Source organism: Ovis aries, chromosome X (genome assembly GCF_016772045.2).
Source record: "Ovis aries strain OAR_USU_Benz2616 breed Rambouillet chromosome X, ARS-UI_Ramb_v3.0, whole genome shotgun sequence".
NCBI lineage: Eukaryota > Metazoa > Chordata > Mammalia > Artiodactyla > Bovidae > Ovis > Ovis aries.
The window spans coordinates 86,576,272-86,604,196 of NC_056080.1; the positions used below are offsets into that span (position 1 = coordinate 86,576,272).

The 27,925-nt window shown below is 40.9% G+C and overlaps 1 pseudogene; it reads left to right on the forward strand.

Annotated features, from left to right (window-relative positions):
• The first annotated feature begins 451 nt into the window (after window positions 1–451).
• Window positions 452–27,183, forward strand: LOC101111866 (pre-rRNA-processing protein TSR2 homolog; annotated as a pseudogene).
• The last annotated feature ends 742 nt before the right edge of the window (window positions 27,184–27,925 follow it).

The window sequence follows — 27,925 nt, forward strand, 5'->3', positions numbered from 1 at the left end:
GCCATTAATGCAGAAGCAGAAAGACTGATTCATCCAGCACTCCCAAGAACACTGTCACTGGTCAGAATTGAAATGCCCGCTAGAGACAATACTACCAATGGTCACCACTGCCAAGCCCACTGTCATGGTGCTTCAGCTCTAGACACTGGGGGCAGGGAGTTGGGGGAGAGGGACAACAAAATCCATTCTCTTCCTAATTTCAGATGTTCCTGCTCAACTCATTAAGAGAGATGCTGAAATAGAAGCAGACATGGGAATTCTAGTATGAGCTAGTGCTTTTGTGCCAGGAGCCACATAAGAAGCAGGACCCTCAAGCTCCTCCTTCACCTTGGAAGAGGCTTAGTGGAGGACACAGTGCAGAGGGAGCTGCTCCAGGGGAAGTGTCTGACAGGTGCAAACTGTGCATTTCTGTAATTGGGTCACTTTCAACTCACAACAGAGAATAGAGAACATGGCTTCTGTTCTGCATGGCGGGTGAGAGCTCCAATCTGTTAGAAAATGAAAAGTATGAAAGGAGTAGCTGTGGTGCCTTGAACATCATCCTCAAGAGTGTGTGGTCATTAGAGTCTGAAATCTGCTTTCTCCTATCCCAAAGGCTGTCAGGATGGATGGTGAGAAATGGGCTTTTCAAAAAGCGCAAAACACTTCCATGTGGCTTGTACTGCACATGGGTGAGTCCAGGGCAGTTTCATCTGGGTTCCCCACAGCCTTGATGCTTTTGGAGTCTGACTTGCTTATTTTGCTCATTCCCTTTCCTCATGTTAAAATGTGTGAGTATTGAGGCGAAATTTCATCCAGATGTAGCGGAATTATTTAGCATGGTAAAAAGGTCTAAGGGCCTTGTGACATCGTGATAATTGACAAAACCTTCACTAACCCCTTTTTTTTCTGACTCAGAAGCAGAGCCACCACTGCTTTGGCTTCATTTCCAAAGTTTGAAGTCCAGAGTCTTCAAGGCGCACAACTCTGGCAGGAAGTTCATATTGTCCTCTTGTAGAGCTGTCCTGGGTTTCAAGATATGGGTTCAGTCGGTGAGGGAAGAAACAATTTCCAGATACATCAGGAGGCCCCAACACCTGGCGTCCTGGTTTTGCATGCCTGCCAGATTGGGGAAAACAATAGAATGGGAAAGACTAGAGATCTCTTTATTTATTTTTTTAATATAAATTTGTTTTAATTGGAGGTTAATTACTTTACAATATTGTATTGGTTTTACCATACATCAACATGAATCCGCCACAGCTATACACGTGTTCCCCATCCTGAACCCCCCTCCCTCCTCCCTCCCCGTACCATCCCTCTGGGTTGTCCCAGTGCACCAGCCCCAAGCATCCAGTACTATGCTTCGAACCTGGACTGGCGATTCATTTCATATATGATATTATACATGTTTCAATGCCATTCTCCCAAATCATCCCACCCTCTCCCTCTCCCACAGAGTCCAAAAGTCTGTTCTATACATCTGTGTCTCTTTTGCTATTTTGCATCCAGGGTTATCATTACCATCTTTCTAAATTCCATATATATGCGTTAGTATACTGTATTGGTGTTTTTCTTTCTTTAAAAGAATTGGAGATACCAAGTGAATATTTCATGCAAAGATAGGCACAATAAAGGACAAAAACAGCAAGGACCTAACAGAAGCAGATGAGATTAAGAAGAGGTGGCAAGAATACACAGATGAACTGTACAAAAAGCTCTTAATGACCAAGATAACCATAATTGTGTGGTCACTCACCTAGAGCCGACATCCTGTAGTGTGAAGTCAAGTGGGCCTTAGGAAGCATTACTGCAAACAAAACTAGCAGAGGTGATAGAACTCCAACCAAGCTATTGCAAATCCTAAAACATGATGCTGTGAAAGTGCTGCACTCAATATGCCAGCAAATTTGGAAAACTCAGCAGTGGCCACAGGACTGGAAAGGGTCAGTTTTCATTCCAATCCCAAAGAAAGGCAATGCCAAAGAATTTTCAAATTGACACACAATTGCACTCATTTCACATGCTAGCAAAGTAAGGGTCAAGTCCTTCAAGCTAGGCTTCAGCAATATGTAAAATGAGAACTTCAAGATATACAAGCTGGATTTAGTAAAAGTCAGAGGAACCAGAGATCAAACTGCCAACATCCATTGGATCATAGAAAAAGCAAGGGAATTCCAGAAAAACACCTACATCTGCTTCATTGATTCCACTAAAGCCTTTGACTGTGTGGATCATAACAAACTATGGAAAATTCTTAACGAGATGAGAATACCAGACCACCTTACCTGCCTCCTGAGAAACCTGTATGCAGGTCAAGAAGCAACAGTTAGAACTGGACATGGAACAATGGACTGGTTCCAAATTGGGAAAAGTATGTCAAGGCTCTATATTGTCACTCTGCTTATTTAACTTATATGCAGAGTACATCATATGAAATACTGGGCTGGATCACTCACAAGCTGGGATCAAGATTGTCAGGAGAAATAACCTCAAATATGCAGATGATACCACTTTAATGGCAGAAAGTAAAGAGGAACTAAAGAGCCTGTTGATGAAAATGAAAGAGGAGAGTGAAAAAGCTGGCTTAAACTCAGCATTCAAAAAACTAAGATCATGGCATCCAGTCCCATCACTTACTGCAAATACAAAGGGAAAAAGTGGAAACAGTGACTGATTTTATTTTCTGGGCTCCAAAATCACTGCAGATGGTGATTGCAGCCATAAAATTAAAAGACGTTTGCTCCTTGAAAAGAAAGCTATGACAAACCTAGGCAGTGTGTTAAAAAGCAGAGACATCACTTTGCTGACAAAGGTCTATCTAGTCAAAGCTATGGTTTTTCCAATAGTCATATATGAATATGAGAATTAGACCATAAAGAAGACTGAGCACCGAAGGATTGATGCTTTTGATTTGTGGTTCTGGAGAAGACTCTTGAGAGTCCCTTGGACAGCAAGGAGATCACGCCAGTCAATACTAAATTAAATTAACCCTGAATATTCATTGGAAGGACTGATGTTGAGGTTGAACCTCCAATAATTTAGTAACCTGTTGTGAAGAGCCGACTCACAGGAAAATACCCTGATGCTGGGAAAGACTGAGGGCAGGAGGAAAAGATGGTGATGGAGTATGAGATGGTTGGATAGCATCACCCATTCAATGGACATGAGTTCAAGCAAACTCCAGGAAATAGTGAAGGAAATGACACGCTGCAGTCAATGCTGTTGCAACTTACCGACTGAACAACAAAAACAACAACCACAGGCATAACAGAAGGAAAGGTTTGTGTACTTGAAGACTTAGCAATAGAAGCCATCTAGAATGAAACACTAAGTGTCCATCAATGTATACAAAGGATAATACACCAAGATCAAGTGGAGTTTGTACCAGGAATGCAGGGTTGGTTACACATTTGAAAATCAATATAATTCATGTCATTAACAAGCTATAAATTAAATGAGTATGATCATATCAATAGATGCAGAAAGAGTATTTGACAATGTACAATGCACATTCCTTGGGCATCCCTGGTGGCTCAGTGGTAATGAATGTGTCTGCCAATGCAGGAGAGGGAGGTTTGATCCTGGGGTCGGAATGATCCCCTAGAGAAGGAAGTAGCAATCCACTCCAGTATTCTTGCCTGGTAAATCCCATGGACAGAGGAGCCTGGTGGTCTGCAGACCACGGGGTCAAAAAAGAATCAACCATGACTAAGCAACAAACAAACATTCCTCACAGAAACTCTTAAGAAACCAGAAATAGATGAGAAAATTCTCAGCCTAAACAAAGCAAAACAAAAAGCCTAGACACTAGAGCTGAATTATAAAGGTTTTAGGCAATAAAATCTCTTCCAAATGTTAAGTGTATTCCACACAAGAGAGAGGAGTAATTTTTAATACTCATTCAATAGAGCAATTTTCTATTTATAATTCAAAAAATAAAGAAAATAATAATGTCCAGAAAATAAACATAGTATAAAATCTATTGATCATTTTATATCTAATTATAATCTGTAAAAGTGTAAGGAATTTTTAAGAAAAAATAACTGCAAAAGATACAGTTTAAGCAGCCCCAATTAATGTAATTTTATTTTCTTTGTTCCATAGTCTCAAAATAACTGACAATTAATGAATTTCACTATAAAGCATATTTTTATGTCGGAGAGTGTTTTGCCTATGTTCTCCTCTAGGAGTTTTTTAGTTTCTAGTCTTATGTTTAGATCTTTAATCCATTTTGAGTTTATTTTTGTGTATGGTGTTAGAAAGTGATCTAGTTTCATTCTTTTACAAGTGGTTGACCAGTTTTCCCAGCACCACTTGTTAAAGAGATTGTCTTTTCTCCATTGTATATTCTTGCTTCCTTTGTCGAAGATAAGGTGTCCATAGGTGTGTGGATTTATCTCTGGGTTTTCTATTTTGTTACATTGATCTATATTTCTGTCTTTGTGCCAGTACCATACTGTCTTGATGACTGTGGCTTTGTAGTAGAGCCTAAAGTCAGGCAAGTTGATTCCTCTCCGACATAAATCACAGCAGGATCCTCTATGATCCACCTCCCAGAATATTGGAAATAAAAGCAAAAATAAACAAATGGGATCTAATTAAAATTAAAATCTTCTGCACAACAAAGGAAACTATAAGCAAGGTGAGAAGACAGCCTTCGGAATGGGAGAAAATAATAGCAAGTGAAGCAACTGACAAACAACTAATTGTAAAATATACAAGCAACTTATGCAGCTCAATTCCAGAAAAATAAATGACCCAATCAAAAAATGGGCCAAAGAACTAAATAGACATTTCTCCAAAGAGGACATACGGATGGCTAACAAACACATGAAAAGATGCTCAACATCACTTATTATCAGAGAAATGCAAATCAAGACCACAATGAGGTACCATTTCACACCAGTCAGAATGGCTGTGATCCAAAAGTCTGCAAGCAATAAATGCTGGAGAGGGTGTGGAGAAAAGGGAACCCTCTTACACTGTTGGTGGGAATGCAAACTAGTACAGCCACTATGGAGAACAGTGTGGAGATTCCTTAAAAAATTGCAAATAGAACTGCCTTATGACCCAGCAATCCCACTGCTGTGCATACACACTGAGGAAACCAGAATTGAAAGAGACACATGTACCCCAATGTTCATTGCAGCACTGTTTATAATAGCCAGGACATGGAAACAACCTAGATATCCATCAGCAGACGAATGGATCAGAAAGCTGTGGTACATATACACAATGGAGTATTACTCAGCCATTAAAAAGAATACATTTGAATCAGTTCTGATGAGATGGATGAAACTGGAGCCGATTATACAGAGTGAAGTAAGCCAGAAAGAAAAACACCAATACAGTATACTAACACATATATATGGAATTTAGAAAGATGGTAATGATAACCCTGTATGTGAGACAGCAAAAGAGACACAGATGTAAAGAACAGACTTTTGGACTCTGAGGGAGAGGGAGAGGGTGGGATGATCAGGGAGAATGGCATTGAAACATGTATACTATCGTTTAAGAAACGAATCGCCAGTCTATGTTCAATACAGGATATGGGATGCTTGGGGCTGGTGCACGGGGATGATCCAGAGAGATGATATGGGGTGGGAGGTGGGAGGGGGGGTTCAGGGTTGGGAACTCATGTACACCCATGGCAGATTCATGTCAATGTATGGCAAAACCAATACAATATTGTAAAGTAAAATATAGTAAAAATAAAAATTAAAAAAAGAAAAAAACAATGAAATATTAAACACTCAAAAAAAATAAAGCATATTTTTCAAAATCAGCAAGATATTTATGTTCAAATATAAGATGTTTTACTTTTCAAGCTCAAAAACTTTGTACCTTGCAGTGAATACTTTGTTTCACTGATTTAGACATAAATAAAAGCACATTGTATGTCTTTACCTTGACAATTTTTATGGTATCACTGTGTATTTAGAATCAACTGTTTGAATGTGGGCTGTGTCTGAGTATCTTCCCTCAGGGACTGCAGGCTGTGCAAGAAGTGGTCTCAAGGCCTTTCAAACCATTAAGGATGCTCTGTGGAATGGAGCAGTGGTAACCATGGTGGCCTGTGTTGATGGCAACTATCTAACAGGGACTTCTCTTAACTAACTCCCTCATAGAAGATAATGAATTTTTAAAGATAACTACTAGAACTGTGGTTGTATGAAATTATATATATGTATATGGAATGCGGAATGAAGCAGGGCAAAGACTAATAGAGTTTTGCCAAGAAAATGCACTGGTCATAGCAAACACCCTCTTCCAACAACACAAGAAAAGACTCTACACATGGATATCACCAGATGATCAACACCAAAATCTGATTGATTATATCCTCTGCAGCCAAAGATGGAGAAGCTCTATACAGTCAACAAAAACAAGACAAGGAGCTGACTGTGGCTCAGATCATGAACTTCTTATTACCAAATTCAGACTCAAATTGAAGAAAGCAGGGAAAACCACTAGACCATTCAGGTATGACCTAAATCAAATCCCTTATGATTATACAGTGGAAGTGAGAAATAGATTTAAGGGCCTAGATCTGATAGATAGAGTGCCTGATGAACTATGGAATGAGGTTCATGACATTGTACAGGAGACAGGGATCAAGGCCATCCCCATGGAAAAGAAATGCAAAAAAGCAAAATGGCTGTCTGGGGAGGCCTTACAAATAGCTGTGAAAAGAAGAGAGGCGAAAAGCAAAGGAGAAAAGGAAAGATATAAGCATCTGAATGCAGAGCTCCAAAGAATAGCAAGAGATAAGAAAGCCTTCTTCAGCAATCAACGCAAAGAAATAGAGGAAAAGAACAGAATGGGAAAGACTAGAGATCTCTTCAAAAAAATTAGAGATACCAAGGGAACATTTCATGCAAAGATGGGCTCGATAAAGGACAGAAATGGTCTGGACCTAACAGAAGCAGAAGACATTAAGAAGGGGTGGCAAGAATACACAGAAGAACTGTACAAAAAAGTTCTTCCCCACCCAGATAATCATGATGGTGTGATCACTCATCTAAAGCCAGACATCCTGGAATGTGAAGTCAAGTGGGCCTTACAGAGCATCACTATGAACAAAGCTAGTGGAGGTGATGGAATTCCAGTTGAGCTGTTTCAAATCCTGAAAGATGATGCTGTGAAAGTGCTGCACTCAATATGCCAGCAAATTTGGAAAACTCAGCAGTGGCCGCAGAACTGGAAAAGGTCAGTTTTCATCCCAATCCCAAAGAAAGGCAATGCCAAAGATTGCTCAGACTACCACACAATTGCATTCATCTCACATGCTAGTAAAGTAATGCTCAAAATTCTCCAAGCCAGGCTTCAGCAATGTGTGAACCGTGAACTTCCTGATGTTCAAGCTGGTTTTAGAAAAGGCAGAGGAACCAGAGATCAAATTGCCAACATCCGTTGGATCATCGAAAAAGCAAGAGAGTTCCAGAAAAACATCTATTTCTGCTTTATTGACTATGCCAAAGCCTTTGACTGTGTGGATCACAATAAACTGTGGAAAATTCTGAAAGAGATGGGAATACCAGACCACCTGACCTGCCTCTTGAGAAATCTGTATGCAGGTCAGGAAGCAACAGTTAGAACTGGACATGGAACAACAGACTGGTTCCAAATAGGAAAAGGAGTATATCAAGGCTGTATATTGTCACCCTGCTTATTTAACTTCTATGCAGAGTACATCATGAGAAATGCCAGGCTGGAAGAAACACAAGCTGGAATCAAGATTGCCGGGAGAAATATCAATGACCTCAGATATGCAGATGACACCACCCTTATGGCAGAAAGTGAAGAGGAACTAAAAAGCCTCTTGATGAAAGTGAAAGAGGAAAGCGAAAAAGTTGGCTTAAAGCTCAACATACAGAAAACGAAGATCATGGCATCTGGTCCCATCACTTCATGGGAAATAGATGTGGAAACAGTGGAAACAGTGTCAGACTTTATTTTTTGGGGCTCCAAAATCACTGCAGATGGTGACTGCAGCCATGAAATTAAAAGACACTTACTCCTTGGAAGAAAAGTTATGAGCAACCTAGATAGTATATTCAAAAGCAGAGACATTACTTTGCCAACTAAGGTCCATCTAGTCAAGGCTATGGTTTTTCCAGTAGTCATGTATGGATGTGAGTGTTGGACTGTGAAGAAGGCTGAGCGCTGAAGAATTGATGCTTTTGAACTGTGGTGTCGGAGAGTCCCTTGGACTGCAAGGAGATCCAACCAGTCCATTCTGAAGATCAGCCCTGGGATTTCTTTGGAAGGAATGATGCTAAAGCTGAAACTCCAGTACTTTGGCCACCTCATGTGAAGAGTTGACTCATTGGAAAAGACTTTGATGCTGGGAGGGATTTGGGGCAGGAGGAGAAGGGGAGGACAGAGAATGAGATGGCTGGATGGCATCACTGACTCGATGGACATGAGTCTGAGTGAACTCTGGGAGTTGGTGATGGAAAGGGAGGCCTGGCATGCTGCGATTCATGGGGTCTCAAAGAGTCGGATATGACTGAACGGCTGAACTGAACTGATACGTATATCATATATTTATATATATATATGCACACACACACATATATATATATACTAAAATTTTGTACCTTGTGAATAATATATAAAATATTAAAAGGACATAAATGACAATAACCTTTAAAACTTAAACCGACAAAATTTGGTTTTGCAGAGGAAAAGTATTTAATTGCTGACATTATTTTAGAATACTGGAGTATGGAGATGGTAATTAAAATAGAAACACCTTTGATTTGGTTTTATTCTTGTAATAAAACTCTTCGTGGGCAAGGGACCCCAGTATTGCCTGCACTGGATGTGGACCACTCCCCCTGCCCCACCTGTGGGAGTCCACTGCTTCATTCTAAATTTCTTAGCTAAAAAGGGCCTAATCAATGTTGGCTTTGTGACCTCCAAAAATGCCACTATTTTCCTTCCTTTCTTCCCTCCTTCCTCCCTTCTGTCTTTCTTTTCCTTTCTTATTATACAATTGTTAAAATTTATCTTCCACTTATAGTTATTACAAAATACTGGCTCACTTTCCCATGTTGCAGAATACATCCTTGAGCTCATCTTACATCTAACATTTTGTGCCTCCCACTCCCTTACCTTTATATTGTCCCTCCTCCTCCTCCTCCCCTCTGGTAACCAGTAGATTGTTATCTTTATCTCTGAATATCCATTTTTGTTATATTTTCTACTCTATTGTATTTTTAGGTTCTATGAGTGATATCATAGAGTATTTGCCTTTCTCTAAGTTACTCTACTTAGTATTATACCCTCCATCTTGTTTCAAATGGTATTATTTCATTATTTTTATGGCTGAGTAGTATTCCATAGGTCTTTCTTGGTGGCTTAGTGGCAAAGAATCTGCCTGTCAAGCAGGAGATGTGGGTTCAATCCCTAGGTAAGGAAGATCCCTTGGAGAAGGAAATGGCAACCCACTGGAGTATTCTTACCTGGAAAATTCCATGGACGGAGGAGCCTGGATGGGGGTCACAAAGAGTGGGACATAACTTAGTGACTGAACAACAAAGAGTGCCCCATAGTACATAAATACCATGTTTTTATCCATTCATCTATCATATGATGAACATTTAGGTTGCTTCCAAGTGTTGGTGAATGGTGTGCTTCAAGGAACATTGGGGTACATGTATCTTTTGAATTAATGTTGTGGGTTTTTAAAAAATATGTAACCAAAGTGAAATCGCTAGGTCATGTGCTGTTCTATTTTTAGTGTTTTAAGAAATCTCCATACTTAAAACCACCATTATTTTACCCCTAAGGACTATCTTTCGGTAAGCAAGATTGAGTTTTTGAGGCTGTTAGTTGTCGACATCATATCTTGAGGTGTAATAAACACTACTATGAGGTAGGTGCCCTAGGGGCAACTACTTTGTATGCCTTTTTAGGAAATGGCACTGCCACCTCACACATGACACGGCTCCCCAGCTAAGTTCCCACCTCCGCACTCTCACACAGGAACACCAAGTCCTCTGCCTCTTCTCCCATAGGAAGTATATCTTTGGGGCTCAGTCTGGACCCAGTTCTTCCCCCTACTTTCTGGCTAATTGGACCTTCTGGTCCCATCTCCAACTCCACAGGACCCATCTCTCTCCCTCTTCGCACACATACCTTCCCTGCCCTCTCTGCGCCACACTATCAAAGAGCTCAGAGACATACATAATTTAACAGCAGGTTGATTTTATTTACTTTTCATTATTAATGCATGCTGTTGGTATACGTTTCAATGTCTGTACTGTTGGCCATTTCTTAACGGTGAGACACCTACAGATTTCTGAGGTCTTTAGCCATGCTCTGAGGTCCCTGGCTGCCCACTGGGCCAGCTGGATCGGCAGGGGTCTCCATGATCTCTGGGACCTCCTCCAGTTTGTTCTGATTCAGCTTTCATTCACCTTGGAACACTGGCTACAGAGCTTTGAACCTCTGATTTTCTTAAGTTTCTTTGAGGTGGCAGTTTTTTGAGAAGCTTTGTTGGCCACCTTTTCTTGAATGTGCTTATTCACCTTCATGGTTGTCCTAGTCACCTGGAGAAAACAAGAGAGGGGGCACAGAATGGCATTGGTTTAGGGAAGAGGGTGAAAATGGATGGGAACAACAGCTTCAGGAGGAGAGGTGTGGGCAGAGAAGAGGTATGTGCCAGGCAAGGACAGGGGAGGGGGTCTTATGGGGTGGTGTCAATGGGCAAGAGGAGCTTGGGTGGGTTCAGCTCACCCTGACACTTCCTTTGGACCTCAGTTGGCAGGAGATCTTCATCTTTTTGTCCTGGGTATCTGGAGTTGGCTGCTCCATAACCTCTCTAGAGCTTTGTGGGTTCCCAGTCACCTTGGTCATTTTGAAGGCTCCCAGTGGTCTTCTGCAGAGCCCCTGAGCACCCATATATATATATACATATATATATATATATATACTCCTCCCCAGGGGGCCACACCCTTATGCTTTATGAGGTCAGCAAATCATTTCCCTAGCCAATAGTGGCCCTGGGTGAGCCTTGACATCACAAAGCCCCATCCTGACACCTCTAGGGGAGGATGAAGAGCAACTCAGATGTTTTGGTGGGAGAAATGAGGCATTTTTAATGCCCCTAAAGAGCCCTCCAAACTCAACTGCCATCCTCATCTCTCCAAGTCAACTCTGATGGGTCACATAGCAGGGAGAGGGTGTCTCCTCCAAACCTTGCCTCACAGCCACAATATTCAGGGTTTCATTCTGTTCTCTCTCACCTTTCACCATTATCTAGTTTTTAATATTTTGCCTAAAATCCCTCCATGGTAATTAGGCTGTATTTAAGTGTCTGTGGAAATGAAAATCATTCCACTTTCCTCCTCCAAGGTGGCCTTAATGCACCTTGAAGATCATTTAATTCTGGGCCACCTACCAGAAACCTTTTCCATCCTACCTCCTTCTCTCAGTGTTCACGTAGCTCTCCTCAGTTTTCTAGTTTCCAGTCTAAAACCCCTGTCTTCAGGCTGTGAGACTGCACTGAATACACTTGCTCTTGCTCCATTTGCAACTGTCTTGTTTCAAGTCTAGGACTCACGGTCACCTCACTAGGGGTAGTACCCAGGCTTGGGTTTCAACCCAGGGTGATAGGGATGAGGCAGATAAATGCATGCTTCAGGTTGTGCTGGGTGATCCCATGCAGGAAATGACAACCTGAGACTGATTAGTATTCCCAGAAAGGGGTGGAGCTTGCCCAGAGGTGTGTGAGCCTCGTGTGCAAAGGTTTTCTCAACATGTGTCTGCACAAATCTCTTTTTTCACCTTGTTTTCCTGCTGGCAGCTCCATTGGAGCTTACCTCACAGAATTCATCTCCATGAAGAGCTACCACAAGTTTCCAGCTTCTTGGAGGAAACACTGAGTAATCATGTCCTGCCCATCTAGTTCCCAAGGTCTCTCTTTGAGGTTGTTGGCTCTGGAGGAAAGGGGAATAAATTTGTGTCCTTCACCATACTTCTTGTGTTCCTAATTGGCTAGCAGGGTCAGCCAGCCTGAGGTGTGCCCCTGAGGACAGTTTTTTGGCTTAGTAGGACTTCCTGGGTTTCCTGTGAAGTGCTCACTTCCTAGTATCCACTGGTTGCTTATTCATCCAGGATACATCACAGTGTTTAAAATTTTTAGAGGTAGAACAAAGCATACCAAAAACAAGCCCCAAAGATGACTCTTAAAATTTTTAGAACAAGGAAACTAAAACCTGATTTTAAAAAATGTGAAAAACACATAAGCCACAACAGTTTATAAGAAAGATGTAGCACTGACCTTTAACTTTGTTAAGAGATGTTTAAAAGACATGAGCAGCCAATTCACAAGAAAGGTATGGAACTAGCCCCTAATCACATTAGAAAGATATTTAATCTCAGTAAAGTAAGAAAAATCAAATTAAAATTTCCGTGAAAAATCAAACTGACCCAGAATAGGCCTATATTTTAGAATTTGCAGACAGAGATATTAAATACTTGGAATAATTTTGTTTTGTATGTTCTAAAATTAAATAGAGGCCTGGAAATCATAAAATAGACCTAAATTGATCTTACAGATATGAAAGCTGTCGTGTCAGATGACAGAAACAGTGGATAGAATAGATGACAGATTAAACAGGGAAGCTGGTGAAAACTGTGCACTTGAAGAGGTAGCAATAGAATGTGTCCAGAATGAAGCACTAAGGCCATCAATATATACAAAGTATGACACACCATAACCTATTGAGTTTTGTCCCCCCACCCCCAAGAATGCAGGATTGGTTAAACATTTGAAAATCATTCTGTCTAGTTCATCTTACTAAAGAACTAAACTGATACTGAACCTGAGCTCCAATATTTTGACCAATTGAGGTGAAGAAGTGACTTATTAGAAAATACCTTGATCCTTAGGGAAAGACTGAAGGTAGGAAGAGAAGGGGATGACAAATGCTGAGATGGTTGGATGGCACCAGCCATGGACATGCATTTTAGCAAGCTCTGGAAGTTGGTGATATATTGAGAAGCCTGGCATGCTGCAGTCCCTGGGGTCGTAAAGAGTTGGACATGACTGAGAGGCTGAACAGAAACAAACAAAAAGAACTAAAAATGAAAAGCTGCAGGGTTATCTCAATAAATGCAGAAAAATAATTTGAAAAAGTCTAACATCTTCCTCTATTGGGAAGATCTGCTAGAGAAGGGATAGGCTACCCTCTCCAGTATTCCTGGGCTTCCCTGGTGGTTCATATGGTAAAGAATCTGCCTGCCATGCGGGAGATCTGGGTTCAATCCCTAGACTGGAAAGATCCCCTGGTGGAGGCATGCCAACTCACTCCAGTATTCTTGCCTGGAGAATCCCCATGGACAGAGGAACTTGGTGGGCTACAGTCCATGGGGTCGCAAAGAGTGACATGACTAAGTAACTGAGCACATTCTGTATAAAAACTCTCAGCAAACTAGAAACAGAAAACCTCCTCAAACTGATGAAGATTAGTAAACAGTATAACTAATATCACACTTTGTGGTACTGATGGCTTACAGTAAGCGATGTCAGATACGTGATCTCTGAAGAAGATCTAGTTTCCGGACCAGGGACCAGGTTTGATCACTTAAGAGCTTTTGTGTAGCAGAGTTTTATTAAAGTGGAAGAGGACAGAGAAATCTTCTGACATAGACATCAAAAGGGGACAAAAGAGTGCCCCACTGCTACTCCTAGAAAAGGGAGTTATGTACTTTTTCAATTGGTTATTACAATAAATCGAAAGAATGTCTCAAGGATGTAAAGATCTTACTGGATCCACTCCCACAATTTACATTTTAAGATGACAAGATTAGAACTAACAATAGAAAGATCTTACCAGACGCACACCCACAGTATACAAGTTTTAAGATAACAAGATTAGTCAGAAGGTTTTTGTTAAGGAGAAACATATCCTTGGGCAAGATACAAAGCAATGTAGAAAAAAAAAAGTTTGTCCTTTTCTCCTCCTTGAGAGCCTCAGACTCCTTTCTACTTCTCAAGGGCCCTGGGCCTCTTTCTCCTCCTTGGGGACCCTGGACTTCTTATCAACCTTCCTAGGAATTGACTCTCTCATTCCCCCCTTTTCTTTTAGGAGAAATATTTTACCAATGGAGAGGGGCATTGTTTTCATTCCATAATTACTTCCTGCTGCTGAGGGGCATTGTCCCTAAATTTTTGAAACATATTCTTCTAACCCTCGTATTGAGGATCTCTAATCCAGGGGTCCCAAATAATAGTTGAAGGAGGCTGTAGCACTCATAGGAACTTGAACAACCATTTGTAACTTAGAAGCTTTCAAACGGTTAGAAACAAACCTCGTTATACGGTTACAGATGTAAGGCCAAACAGTCATTAAACAAAGTTAAAACATAATTAAAATTAAAAGTTACATTATGTCCATGGTTACATCAGTCCATCTTAGGATTGTTAGATGTCATCAGATCAAGAAGAGGGGTCACATATGATTGGTGTTGGTGAAGGTATATGCAGAGTTGAAGAAAGTCCTTTCCTTGAAGCAGAGAAACCCACCATGTAAAACCTTTAATTGATGATGAGGGGAGCATTCCGCAGACCCAGCAGTTAGATCAATTATGGAATGCAGCATAAGAATGAGCCCAGGACAGGAAGGCATTGTCTTGAATGTCAAATGGCAGACTCAGGACTTTTGGAGTCAGCAGATGCAGGCCCACATAGATTATCAGGTCTATTTGAAAAGCAAAAGGTGAATGCATACAGGATAAAGAATAAAATAACATTGTTTTAGTTTTGGTCAGGGTGCCAGCTTTTAACTCAAGTGTGGTGCACCCAGGAGTCAATTCCTGGTACCTTGACAGCTGTGGGAGAAGAAATAATAAACTGGTAAGGGCTTTCCCAGAGGGCTTTAAAAGATTGCCCTCCAGATCCCGGAGGTTTTCATCAGGACCTCGGTGCCTGGTTCAAACAGCGGCTTGTTTGACTCAAAGGCTGGGTCAGGAGTTAGCCTCCTGGGAATGTCTGTTGAAACGCTAAAAGTTTAGTCACAGAGTTAATTTCAAGGCTTCGGGATCTATGAAGGATCTATGATATCTATGACAATATCTGTGCACAAAAATGGTCTACCATAGAGACAATCCCTTCTCAGGAAGAGTTCACCCTCATTAAAGCTATGGGTAAAACTTTAAACCAACTGTCTTGTGTTTCCTGAGTTAGCTTACACAGATGCCTCTTAATGTCATTAGCCTTTTCAACCTTTTCTGAAGATTGGGGTCTCCAGAAACAGTGTAAGTGATATTTTATTCCTAGAGCTTTTGACACCCCTTGAGTCACAGTAACTTTAAAGACAGAGCATTGTGGCTCTGAACTTTAGAGTTTCTTAGATCCCATTCATGAGAAGTCAGTACAGTAAGATTTGCCCATTAGTAAACTTATGAGCTTTAGGCATTAGCAAAACAATAGCAGCAATTACCCTTAATGTAGCCATAGCCTTTTTTCACTAAACTAAACTCCAATCCTGTGGGCAAGCTCAAAGTTGGAGCCTGCAAGCGAGCAGTTTGAAGAGTCTTAAAAGCCTTTTGAGTCTTGGGAGACCAAACCAGCTTGTTGGTTTGGCCCTGCTGAGTTTCAGTTATAAGTTTATAGAAAAGCCGGGCAAGTTCCCCATAAACTGGAATCCAAATGCAGCAATAGCCTGTGATCCCCAAAATCCTCTCAATTGTCTTAAAGTTATATTTGGCTTGTTTAGGAATTTCAGACAATAAAGTATAAGGATTAGGCACCTATTATTTGTATATCTTGAGCAAGTCTCCATTTATCATCTGACTTTTTCACACCCAAAATAAGAGTGTTGAATAGGTTATTATAGGAAATTAATAGCCCCTGTTCCTTTAAATTTTAAATGATGGGTTTTAACCCTTAACCTCAGGATTTAATGGATACTGCTTTTGATGTGAAAATAGATGAGGGTCATTGAGCTTGATAATGATAGAAACAGCATTTTGTGTTCTACCCAGTTTTTCCATCAGTCCGCACTCTAGGATTTACATTTTGTCCAATTTAGGGGAGAGAAAGAGCAGGCTACATATTCGTGAAAACAGAGGCCTGGACCTTGCTCAGTATATCCCTCCCCAGAAGGGGTGAGGTAGACTCTGACATGATTAGAAACTCGAGAAAATAGTACAGAGTCCTAGTTGCAGCTTAAAGGGCAACTAAAATAATAACATTTGGCTTATCCAGACAGTCCCATTATGGTAGTGGATTGGGAAGAAAGCAGACCAGGGGCTTCAGTGAGCACAGAGAAAGTTACTCCAGTGTCCAAAAGAAATTAACTGATTGGCAGCCCACCCCCCACAGTAATTAAAACCCAGGGTTCCTCAAGTGTAATTATGATGGGAGGTTGTTATGGGGACCCTGGGGCATCTTCAGTCCCAACTGTCTTGAGAGTCTTACCCCTGGGGCCTACACCTTGGAGGGCAGTCTCTTCTTCAGTATGGTCCTTTGCAGACCAGACAAGGAGCTGGGGCAGCTTAGATGCCTGAAGGCAATCCCGCTTGAGATGCCCATCCTTTCCACAGTAATAACAAGTCCACCCCTTTTCACCTGGCTTCCTCTGGATATTTTTCCTCAGGCTGTTTCAGAGCAGGTCAAACAGCCATTGTTGGGGCTTCAGTCTATTGCCTGGTTCTTTTTTTTTTTTTTTCTCTTATTTTCCTCCTCATATTCTCTACATAATATACTGTCTGAGCTAGCTGCAACAGTTTTTCTAAAGACTGATTTGGTCTGAATGCCTGTTTTAGTAGCTTACAGCCGATATCTGGAGCCAACTGAGTGAGAAATCTATCTTTCAAGATTATTTTTCCCTTTAACTTTCAGAATCAATGCCAGTAATCTTATGGAGAGCCTCCCATAGTCTATATAGGAATATACCAGGAGTTTCCTTCTCTCCCTGTTCTATGTCAGCCAATTTAGCATAGTTTAAAGTCTTAGCATATGCTTGCTTAAGTCCTTCCATCCAGCAAAAGCGGCTCTGTTATTGAAACTGTTTGGCTCCCAGTAAGAAGGAGGGCTATTTCATGTTCCCTCTTTTTCCTTGCCTCACACTTAAGTCATTCATCTCCAAAAGCATTTCAGTTAGTTCAGTCACTCAGTCGTATCTGACATTTTGCGACCCCATGGAATGCAGCACACCAGGCTTCCCTGTCCATCACCAACACCAAAAAGAGTAGCTTCCCCTAAAACTTGAGTTTTCAAGTCAGGAGTTAGCATCTGCCCCAAGGCATACATTACATTTCTCCAAGAAAGGTCATAAAGTAAAATTAGTCCCATAAAGCCTTCTATGAACTTTTCTGGATCCTCTAGATAGTGTTGACCACAATTAGTACTGCTTGCATTTCTACCAAGACCAAGGCAACCCCTCCTGAAAGGGTGCCCCTATTCTCAGCCTGTTCAGTTGGGAGCCCCAAATACAGGGGCAAAGTAAGAGGACAGGAGACAGCTGCTGTAGGTTTCACACTCAAATCTGTACCCTTAGGACATAACTCTGGCATGTCTTGCAGAGAGATAAAGCAACACATATGGCCCTTCTATCCATTTCTCTTGTTTTCTACAGAACTGGTCTAGTTGTAAAACAGCATTATAATTAAGAGACCCTTCAACTGGCCAGTTTCCCGTCTCACAAAGGATATTGTGGCCATTCAGTATCACAGAATATCAGGCGTGTCTTTTTAAATTCTGAGGATCAAACTTGTCCCAGTTTTTTATAAACATATTTTAAAGGATTGCTTCTGGAACTTCTAGCTCCCATCTGCAAGAGAGAAAAATGTGATATCCACAGCCATGGCTTCTTTCCACCAGAGGTGTCCCTCCCTGCTTTAGATGGGGGTGTAGACAGACTTTCCACCAAAGCTTTCCTTCCCTGGCCAAACTTAGTCTGTCCCTTACTGACGCAGGCACCTTACTCATCCCTCCTGGTTCAACCACTGAGGCAGGGTGGAGATGCATCAAGGGTAGACCTGATGGCATCCCAGATTGATTTTCAGTTCCTTACCACCATGACCTTTGTTTAATTTGCCCTTTTCTTCTGATGCCACTCAGGTTGGAGCAGAGTAGCTTTCCAGGATGTTTCCCAAGCTAGGACTACGAGGGGAAGCATCGGTCTTACATGTGCCCGTGCACATTCCTGAGTACCGTCCTGACCATAGTAGAAGTGGTGAGTCATAAAGGGATGAACAACAACCAAGATGTCCCTTATGATTGTCACCACAGCAGTATATATGAGGTCGGGCAGTAAGGAAAAAGTGACTTTTGTCCTCAAGCTACTAGGGTCAAAGCTTCCAGTTCATTTCCACAGCTTTCAAAAAGAAATATCTAAAATGTGGAGACAGAAGCCATTTGAGAGCTTTCTCTGATCTGCTAAGAGCTAGCACTACCAGATGGTCAACACCGAAATCAGATTGATTATATTCTCTGCAGCCAAAGATGGAGAAGCTCTGTACAGTCAACAAAAACAAGACCGGGAGCTGACTGTGGCTCAGATCATGAACTCCTTATTACCAAATTCAGACTCAAATTGAAGAAAGTAGGGAAAACCACTAGACCATTCAGGTATGACCTAATTCAAATCCCTTATGATTATACAGTGGAAGTGAGAAATAGATTTAAGGGCCTAGATCTGATAGAGTTCCTGATGAACTATGGAAATGAGGTTCGTGACATTGTACAGGAGACAGGGATCAAGGCCATCCCCATGGAAAAGAAATGCAAAAAAGCAAAATGGCTGTCTGGGGAGGCCTTACAAATAGCTGTGAAAAGAAGAGAAGTGAGAAGCAAAGGAGAAAAGGATTGATATAAGCATCTGAATGCAGAGTTCCAAAGAATAGCAAGAAGAGATAAGAAAACCTTCTTCAGCGATCAATGCAAAGAAATAGAGGAAAAGAACAGAATGGGAAAAACTAGATATCTCTTCAAGAAAATTAGAGATACCAAGGGAACATTTCATGCAAAGATGGGCTCGATAAAGGACAGAAATGGTCTGGACCTAACAGAAGCAGAAGACATTAAGAAGGGGTGGCAAGAATACACAGAAGAACTGTACAAAAAAGTTCTTCCCCACCCAGATAATCACGATGGTGTGATCACTCATCTAAAGCCAGACATCCTGGAATGTGAAGTCAAGTGGGCCTTAGAGAGCATCACTATGAACAAAGCTAGTGGAGGTGATGGAATTCCAGTTGAGCTGTTTCAAATCCTGAAAGATGATGCTGTGAAAGTGCTGCTCTCAATATGCCAGCAAATTTGGAAAACTCAGCAGTGGCCACAGGACTGGAAAAGGTCCAGTTTCATTCCAATCGCAAAGAAAGGCAATACCAAAGAATGCTCAAACTACCGCACAATTGCACTCATCTCACACACTAGTAAAGTCATGCTCAAAATTCTCCAAGCCAGGCTTTAGCAATCCGTGAACTGTGAACTTCCTGATGTTCAAGCTGGTTTCCGAAAGGCAGAGGAACCAGAGATCAAATTGCCAACATCCGCTGGATCATCGAAAAAGCAAGAGAGTTCCAGAAAAACATCTATTTCTGCTTTATTGACTATGCCAAAGCCTTTGACTGTGTGGATCACAAGAAACTGTGGAAAATTCTGAAAGCAATGGGAATACCAGACCACCTGACCTGCCTCTTGAGAAATCTGTATGCAGGTCAGGAAGCAACAATAAGAACTGGACATGGAATGACAGACTGGATTCAATAGGAAAAGGAGTACATCAAGGCTGTATATTGTCACCCTGCTTATTTAACTTATATGCAGAGTACATCATGAGAAATGCTGGACTGGAAGACACACAAGCTAGAATCAAGATTGCCGGGAGAAATACCAATAACCCCAGATATGCAGATGACATCACCCTTATGGCAGAAAGTGAAGAGGAATTAAAAAGCCTCTTGATGAAAGTGAAAGAGGAGAGGGAAAAAGTTGGCTTAAAGCTCAACATTCAGAAAACGAAGATCATGCCATCCCGTCCCATCACTTCATGGGAAATAGATGGGGAAACAGTGGAAACAGTGTCAGACTTTATTTTTTGGGGCTCCAAAATCACTGCAGATGGTGACTGCAGCCATGAAATTAAAAGATGCTTACTCCATGGAGGAAAAGTTATGAGCAACCTAGATAGTATATTCAAAAGTGGAGACATTACTTTGCCAACTAAGGTCCATCTAGTCAAGGCTATGGTTTTCCAGTAGTCATGTATGGATGTGAGAGTTGGACTGTGAAGAAGGCTGAGCGCTGAAGAATTGATGCTTTTGAGCTGTGGTGTTGGAGAAGACTCTTGAGAGTCCCTTGGACTGCAAGGAGATCCAACCAGTCCATTCTGAAGGAGATCAATCCTGGGATTTCTTTGGAAAAAATGATGCTAAAGCTGAAGCTCCAGTACTTTGGCCACCTTATGTGAAGAGTTGACTCATTGGAAAAGACTCTGATGCTGTGAAGGACTGGGGGCAGGAGGAGAAGGGGACGACCCAGGATGAGATGGCTGGATGGCATCACGGACTCGATGGACGTGAGTCTGGGTGAACTCCGGGGGTTGGTGATGGACACGGAGGCCTGGCGTGCTGCGATTCATGGGGTTGCAAAGAGTCAGACACGACTGAGCAACTGAACTGAACTGAACTGAGCACTACCAAAGGAAGAAGCCCACTGCACTTCCAATCTGACCGAGTCCTACAATTCCCTCTCTGTGTCCTCAAAAACCTCATGGTTACCTGCAATGCTTGTATCCACACAGATCAGAAGCACAGCCATGACAAATACTCACTTTTAGGTTGCTGGCCCTTGAGACAGGCAGCCAAGAGATGGACCTCTAGTCTGAGAGACGTTCCTGGAGCAAGAGCTCTGTCTCACTCCCAAACGTGCTCTTGTAACTTTTGGCTCCTAGCAAGGTTAGGCACTTCTGTACAAGGGGTCTAAGTAAAAGTACACAGTAACTTCATGGATCACAAGTCCCTTGGAAGTCTATGTTCTGACAGAGTAGGTTAGTAGTTCTAATTCCCCATGCAATTATGAAATGGTCAAAGAGACCAGGAAAAGGTGATCAAGAAAGTAAAGTTTGGAACACATGCTTCGCCCATTTCTGGCCACTCCTTCACAGGGACCTTGGGTGTCTCTTGGCATTGGCAGGTCCATATAAACCCCTGACAAAGCTCCCCTTTTGGGGGCCACCTTCAGTCATTACAAGGCACCTCAAAACCGCAGAATAGGTCTCATGACTTACTTCACGCAGGGCATGTCATTCATTCACACAAGCACACCAAAGAGTTAGTAAAGTAAAACAGAAAACGTGTATACTGAGAAAGCAGGGAGACTACAGCTCTGAATGTTCTTACCTTGTCCTGAAGATACCGGACGAGCCAAGATGATAGATTACGGAGAATGATGTTGGATTCGTGATCTCCGAAGAAGATTTAGCTTCAGGACCAGGGACCAGACTTGATCACTCAAGAGCTTCTGTGTAGCAGAGTTTTATTAAGGTGAAAGAGGACAGAGAAAGTTTCTGACATAGACATCAGAAGGGAAACAAAGAGTGCCCCACGCACTACTCTTAGAAAAGGGAGTTATATACTTTTTCAATTGGTTATTACAGTAAATCAAAAGAATGTCTCAAGATTGTAAAGATCTTACTAGACCCACTCTCACAATTTACATTTTAATATGATAGGATTAAAACTAACAATAGAAAGATCTTATCAGACCCACTCCTGCAGTATACAAGTTTTAAGATAACAAGATTAGTCAGAATGTTCTTATTAAAGAGAAATATATCCTTGAGCAAGATACATTGTTATATTAACTAAGACAAAACAATGTAGAAAAAAATGTTTGTCCTTTTCTCTTCCTTGAGAACCTGGACGCCTTTCTCCTCCTTGGGTACCCTGAACTTCTTATCAACCTTCCTAGAAATTGACTCTCTCAGTAGAAGACTGAGTGCTTTACTTCTAAGATCAAAATAACAAAAAGGTGTCTACTCTCATTGTACTGAATTTCTGTCCCTGAAATCATATCAGAAAATGTATGAAAAGTTATCCAGTTTGGAAAAGAATTAAACTGTTTTTATTTGCAGGCAACATCAGTGTAGAATATCCAATGAAATCTACAACAACAACAAATAACTAAAACTTAGACCAACCTAGACAGCATATTTAAAAGCAGAGACATTACTTTGCCGACTAAGGTCCGTCTAGTCAAGGCTATGGTTTTTCCTGTGGTCATGTATGGATGTGAGAGTGGCACTGTGAAAAAGGCTGAGTGCCAAAGAATTGATGCTTTTGAACTGTGGTGTTGGAGAAGACTCTTGAGAGTCCCTTGGACTGCAAGGAGATCCAACCAGTCCATTCTGAAGGAGATCAACCCTGGGATTTCTTTGGAAAAAATGATGCTAAAGCTGAAACTCCAGTACTTTGGCCACCTCATGCGAAGAGTTGACTCATTGGAAAAGACTCTGATGCTGGGAGGGATTGGGGGCAGGAGGGGAAGGAGACGACAGAGGATGAGATGGCTGGATGGCATCACTGACTTGATGGACGTGAGTCTGAGTGAACTCTGGGAGTTGGTGATGGACAGGGAGGCCTGGCGTGCTGAGATTCATGGGGTCGCAAAGAGTTGGACACGACTGAGCGACTGAACTGAACTGAAGAAGTAATTTAAGCAATGTTGCAAGATATACAGTTAATATATGAAATCCAATTAATTATTTTCTATATAGTAGGATAGACAATTGAAAATTAAAATAAAAATAGTAACATTAACAATAACATTTAAGTATGAAAAGCTTAAGAATCTGGCAAAATATATGAAAAGCAACAATGCAAAAAATGGACAAAAGATTTGGACAGGAAATTCACTAAATAAAGATATACAGATGACAACTAAGCACTGCACACCAAAATGATGGCTCTAGTGAGAGAACAGACAAGAATAAGTGTGATAAGGATGTGAAAAAATTTGAACTTTCATACACTATTTATGGGAATACAAAATAGTATAGCCCTGGTGGAAAACACTTTGGAAGTTGCTTAAAAAAGTTAAACATTGGGTTACCATATGACCCAGCAATCCCACTCCTAGGTATACACCAAAAAGAATGAAAACATGTTTACCCAAGGACTTGAACATGAATGTTTATAACAGTCCTCTTTCTAATAGTCAAAAAGTTGAAGCAACTCAAATGTCCACTAACTGGTGATCAAATAAATAAAACGTGCAATGTAATATTATTTGACCATAAAATGAATGGAGCTCTGATACATGCTATACCTCTGAAATGATTATGTTAATTAAAAGAAGCCAGGCACAAAAGGCTGCATATTGCATTATTCTGTTCATATGAATGAATAGGTCCCAGATTAGGTAATTCTCTAAAGACAGAAAATAAAGTAGTGGATGCCAGGGGCTAGATGAAGGGAGAAATGGAAAATGTTTGCCAACTGGACAGCGTTTCCCATTAGAGTGATGAAAATATTCTAGAATATGGTAGCTGTTATGATTATGTAACCTATGAATAAATTACAAATCAATGAATTGTACATTTTAACTGGTAAATTCATGGTACATGGACAACATGTCAATAAATAAAAAGCTAAAAAATCTCACTAAACTTGACTTCTATGTCCAGGAAAATTACCCTTCAAAAATAAAGGAGAAATAAATATTGTCATATGAACAAAAAATAAGAAAATTTACTCTCAACAGTTATCTTGTCTGTAAGAAATGTTAAAAGAAGTTATTTCCACAGGATAAGAAGATATTAAACAGAAACTATGAGTTAAAAATGAAAAAGTGTCATAAAATAAATAAATAAATGAAGGTAAAATAAAATGAAGCATTTTTCTTATTCTTAATTGGTAAAAGATAAATGCTTGTTTGGGCTTCTCCATTTTTATTTTTCACTGATTATGAATCTTCATAATTAAAGTCAGTTTCCTGTACACAACATATATTTTGGCTCAGCAGTAAAGAATCTACCTGCAATGTAGGAGCTGTAGCATACTTGAGCTCCATCTCTGTGTCAGGAAGATCCCCTGCAGGAGAGAATGGCAACCCACTCCAGTATTCTTGCTTGGAGAGTCCCATAGACAGAGGAGCCTGGAGGACTACAATCCGTAGGGTCACAAAGAGTTGGACACGGCTGAAGTGACTTAACGTGCATGCACGAATGTTTGTTTAAAGCAATTACAGCATCAATTGTTTATAACAAACGAACAAGTATATGGCTGCAATATCACAAGACAAAGAATGGAGGAACTGAGAATACTCCACTAATTTTATGAGAATTGATATAATGTCATTTGAGGGTTCAGTTCAGTTCAGTTGCTCAGTCATGCCCAACTCTTTGTGATCCCATGGACTGCAGCACGCCAGGCCTCCCTCTTCCTCAACACTCACGGAGTTTACTCAAACTCATGTCCTTTGAGTCGGTGATGCCATCTAACCATTTCATCCTCTGTGGTCCCCTTCTCCTTCTGCCTTTAATCTTTCCCAGCATCAAGGTCTTTTCAAATGAGTCAGTTCTTTGCATCAGGTGGCCAAAGTATTGGAGTTTCAGCTTCAGCGTCAGTCTTTCCACTGAATATTCAGGACTGATTTCCTTCAGGATGGACTGGTTGGATCTTCTTGCAGCCCAAGGGACTCTCATGAGTTTTTTCCAACACCACAGTTCAAAACCATCAGTTCTTCAGCACTCAGCTTTCTTTATAGACTAACTCTCACATCCATAAAACCATATCTTTGACTAGACAGACCTTTGTTGGCAAAGTAACATCTCTGCTTTTTAATATACTGTTTAAGCTGGTCATAACTTTCCTTTCAAGGAGTAAGCATCTTTTAATTTCATGGCTGCAGTCACCATCTGCAGTGATTTTGGAGCCCCCAAATATAAAGTCTGCCACTGTTTCCACTGTTCCCCATCTATTTGCCATGAAGTGATAAGACCGGATGCCATGATCTTAGTTTTCAGAATGTTGAGCTTTAAGCCAACTTTTTCACTCTCCTCTTCCACTTTCATCAAGAGGCTCTTTAGTTCTTCTTCACTTTCTGCCATAAGGGTGGTGTCCTCTGCATATCTGAGGTTATTGATATTTCTCCCAGCAATCTTGATTCCAGCTTGTGTTTCATCCAGCCCAGCTGATGTACTCTACATATAAGTATAGCACATATATGTAAAGCACATCTACATATAAGTACAGTACATATATGTAGAGTGCATCTACATATATGATGCACTCTACATGTAAGTTAAATAAACAGGGTGACAATATACTGCATTGATGTACTCCTTCTCTTATTTGGAACCAGTCTGTTGTTCCATGTCCAGTTTATTTTTCCAATTGAGGGTAGACATATATTATTTTAAAATGTATAATATAAGGCATATTTAAACACTAAATTTTTTTGTTATGAAATATATGTTTTTATCAAAAAAGGATCTAAACTATAAATATAAAAAATGTTCAATTAAAATAGGAGAAAGCAGAAAGAGACAGAAAGAATCAAAGAAAAAATGTAAAGTAATGAATAGAAAGCAGTCACAAAGATGCTAGATCATTAATTACTCTAAATGTGAATTCTCTACTTATACCAGTCCAAGGCAGAGGTTGTCAGAATGGATAAAACACAACAATAGCAACAACAAAATACAAAACCAAAGTACATTCTGTGTACAAGGAACCCACTTTAATTATGAAGATTCATAGTCAGTGAAAAGTAAAGATGGAGAAAATAACATCATGCCAACACTAATCAAAAGAAAGCTGGAGGGCTATCTTAAATTTAGACAAAGCATACTTCAAAATAAAAAAGATTAACAGGGGATCATGAGGGACATTATATAATGGTAAACAAGTTACTTTTACAAAGACACATAGCAATCCATAACATTTATGTACCTAACAGCAGAGCATCAAAATACATGAAGCAACATGACAGAACTCGAAGGAGAAAGAGTCCACCACTACAGTTGGAGACTTCAACCCCTGTGTCATTCATTGATAGATCCAGCAAGCAGAAAATCAATAAAGATATGGATGACCTGAAGGGTACTATCAATCAACTTGATCTAAGTGACATTTATAGCATAATCCATCCAACAACAACAGAATAGACATTCTTCCGAGGTTCACATGAAACATTCACCAAGGCAGACTACATTCTAGGTCATAAAACATACCTTAAGAAATCTAAAAGAATAGAAATCATACAAAGTATATTCTCTGACGAAATTGTAAGTAAACTACAAGTCAATAATAGAAAGAGGGCTGGAAAATCCCCACGTTTGGAAATTAAAATACACACTTCTAAATAAACCATGGGTCAAAGAACAAGTCTCAACATATTGAACTAAATGAGAATGAAAATACAACCTATCAAACTTTGTGATAGAGTTAAAACAATGTTTAGAGGGACATTTATAGAATTACATGCAAATATTAGAAAAGAAGAATAATTAAAATTAATAACCCATTTCTATTTTAAGAAATAAAGAAAGAGGCTCTTAGGGACTGTGGTCTGTGCATTGCTGGAGGCCTGGCCCACCTTGCAGATCGCTGTGGAGTATGGCTTTGGGGTTGTGCACAGCCAGGAGAAGGCTGAATGGCTGGGGGGGTGCAGTGGAGGAGTACTTCTTCCACAATGCTGACTTGGAGCTAGATGAGGTGAAGGACTTCCTCAGGGAGTTAATGACAAATGAGTTTAATACGGTTGTGGGGGGTGAGAATCTGCCCCAGGTGAGTCAGCAGCTACAGACTATGTTCCACCACTTCCAGAGGAGTAATAGGGCTGCTCTGAAGGCGATGGTCACTCTCATCACCCAAAGAAAGTGTAAGGTCAGAGTCAATGGACTGACTACAGCCAGAGAGACTGATGAAGATGATGGTGCAAATAGCATGAAGGAGGTGAAGACTGCAGCTATGAAAGATGGGGCAGCTACAAACGGGATCTGCCCACAACCTGAGCACTTTGGTCCAGACTCTCAGACTATTAAGGAAGAGGATACAGTGGAGGATGGCCAGACCAGAGAAAGAAATGAGTGGGGCTGGAAACGGTCTGGATCCTTGTTTGCTTGGGACTTGTTTGTAGGGTTTTTGTTGGAGGGTTGCAGACCTCTGTACTGGTTATCTCATCTCCATCCTCACCCCATTCCCTTATCCAGCTTCTTCCAGGGGTAGAAGAACCCAAGGGTCCTTGGTCTTGAGGTGAACTGAGTGATAAGGTCTGGTTTCCTAGCAAAGTGTCTCTTGGGTACAATTATTGTGAAGAAGGAGGGATGAGTGGTATGGGAGTGACTGGGGGAGAAGCTAATCACTGGTAAGCAGGGGAATGTGTGAAAGGAGAGGACCAGAAGGAGAACCAGTGTTCCTGCTGGGTAAGGCATAGTGAGATGAGCTTGCAAATGGAAGAGAGATGAGTTGAAGATGTGAACCAAAGTAGGTGTCGCACCTCTCCCTCTCCCTTCCTCCCAGTCCCCCGCCCTCACACAGAGCAGCTCTATGTTCCTGCCCAGAAATCGGAACCTCCCAGGAATGTTCCCTTCCTGCAGCCCAGTATCCAGCTCTGGGTTCCTTTAGGATGTCTAAGTCCTTGCCTAGGCAGTGGCCTCAAGGTCCCTCGGCTTTGTTTTCTGTCTCCTCCAACCTCTTTCCAAATGCCTCATCCCGTCAAAGTGCGGGGATGAGGCTTAAGACCTCAATAAATAATGCCTTAATGTATTTTAAAAAAAGAAATAGGCAAAGAACAACAAATTAAACTAAAGTAAGCAGAATAAAGGGAATAATAAAAAAAATGTCAGAAATCCATGAAATTGAAAACAGAAAAATATTAGGGAAAATCAAGAATGCTAAAAAGTGCTTTTTTGAAAAGTTCAATAAAATGGATAATTTTCTAGTCAGTCTAATGAATACAAGTAAGAGA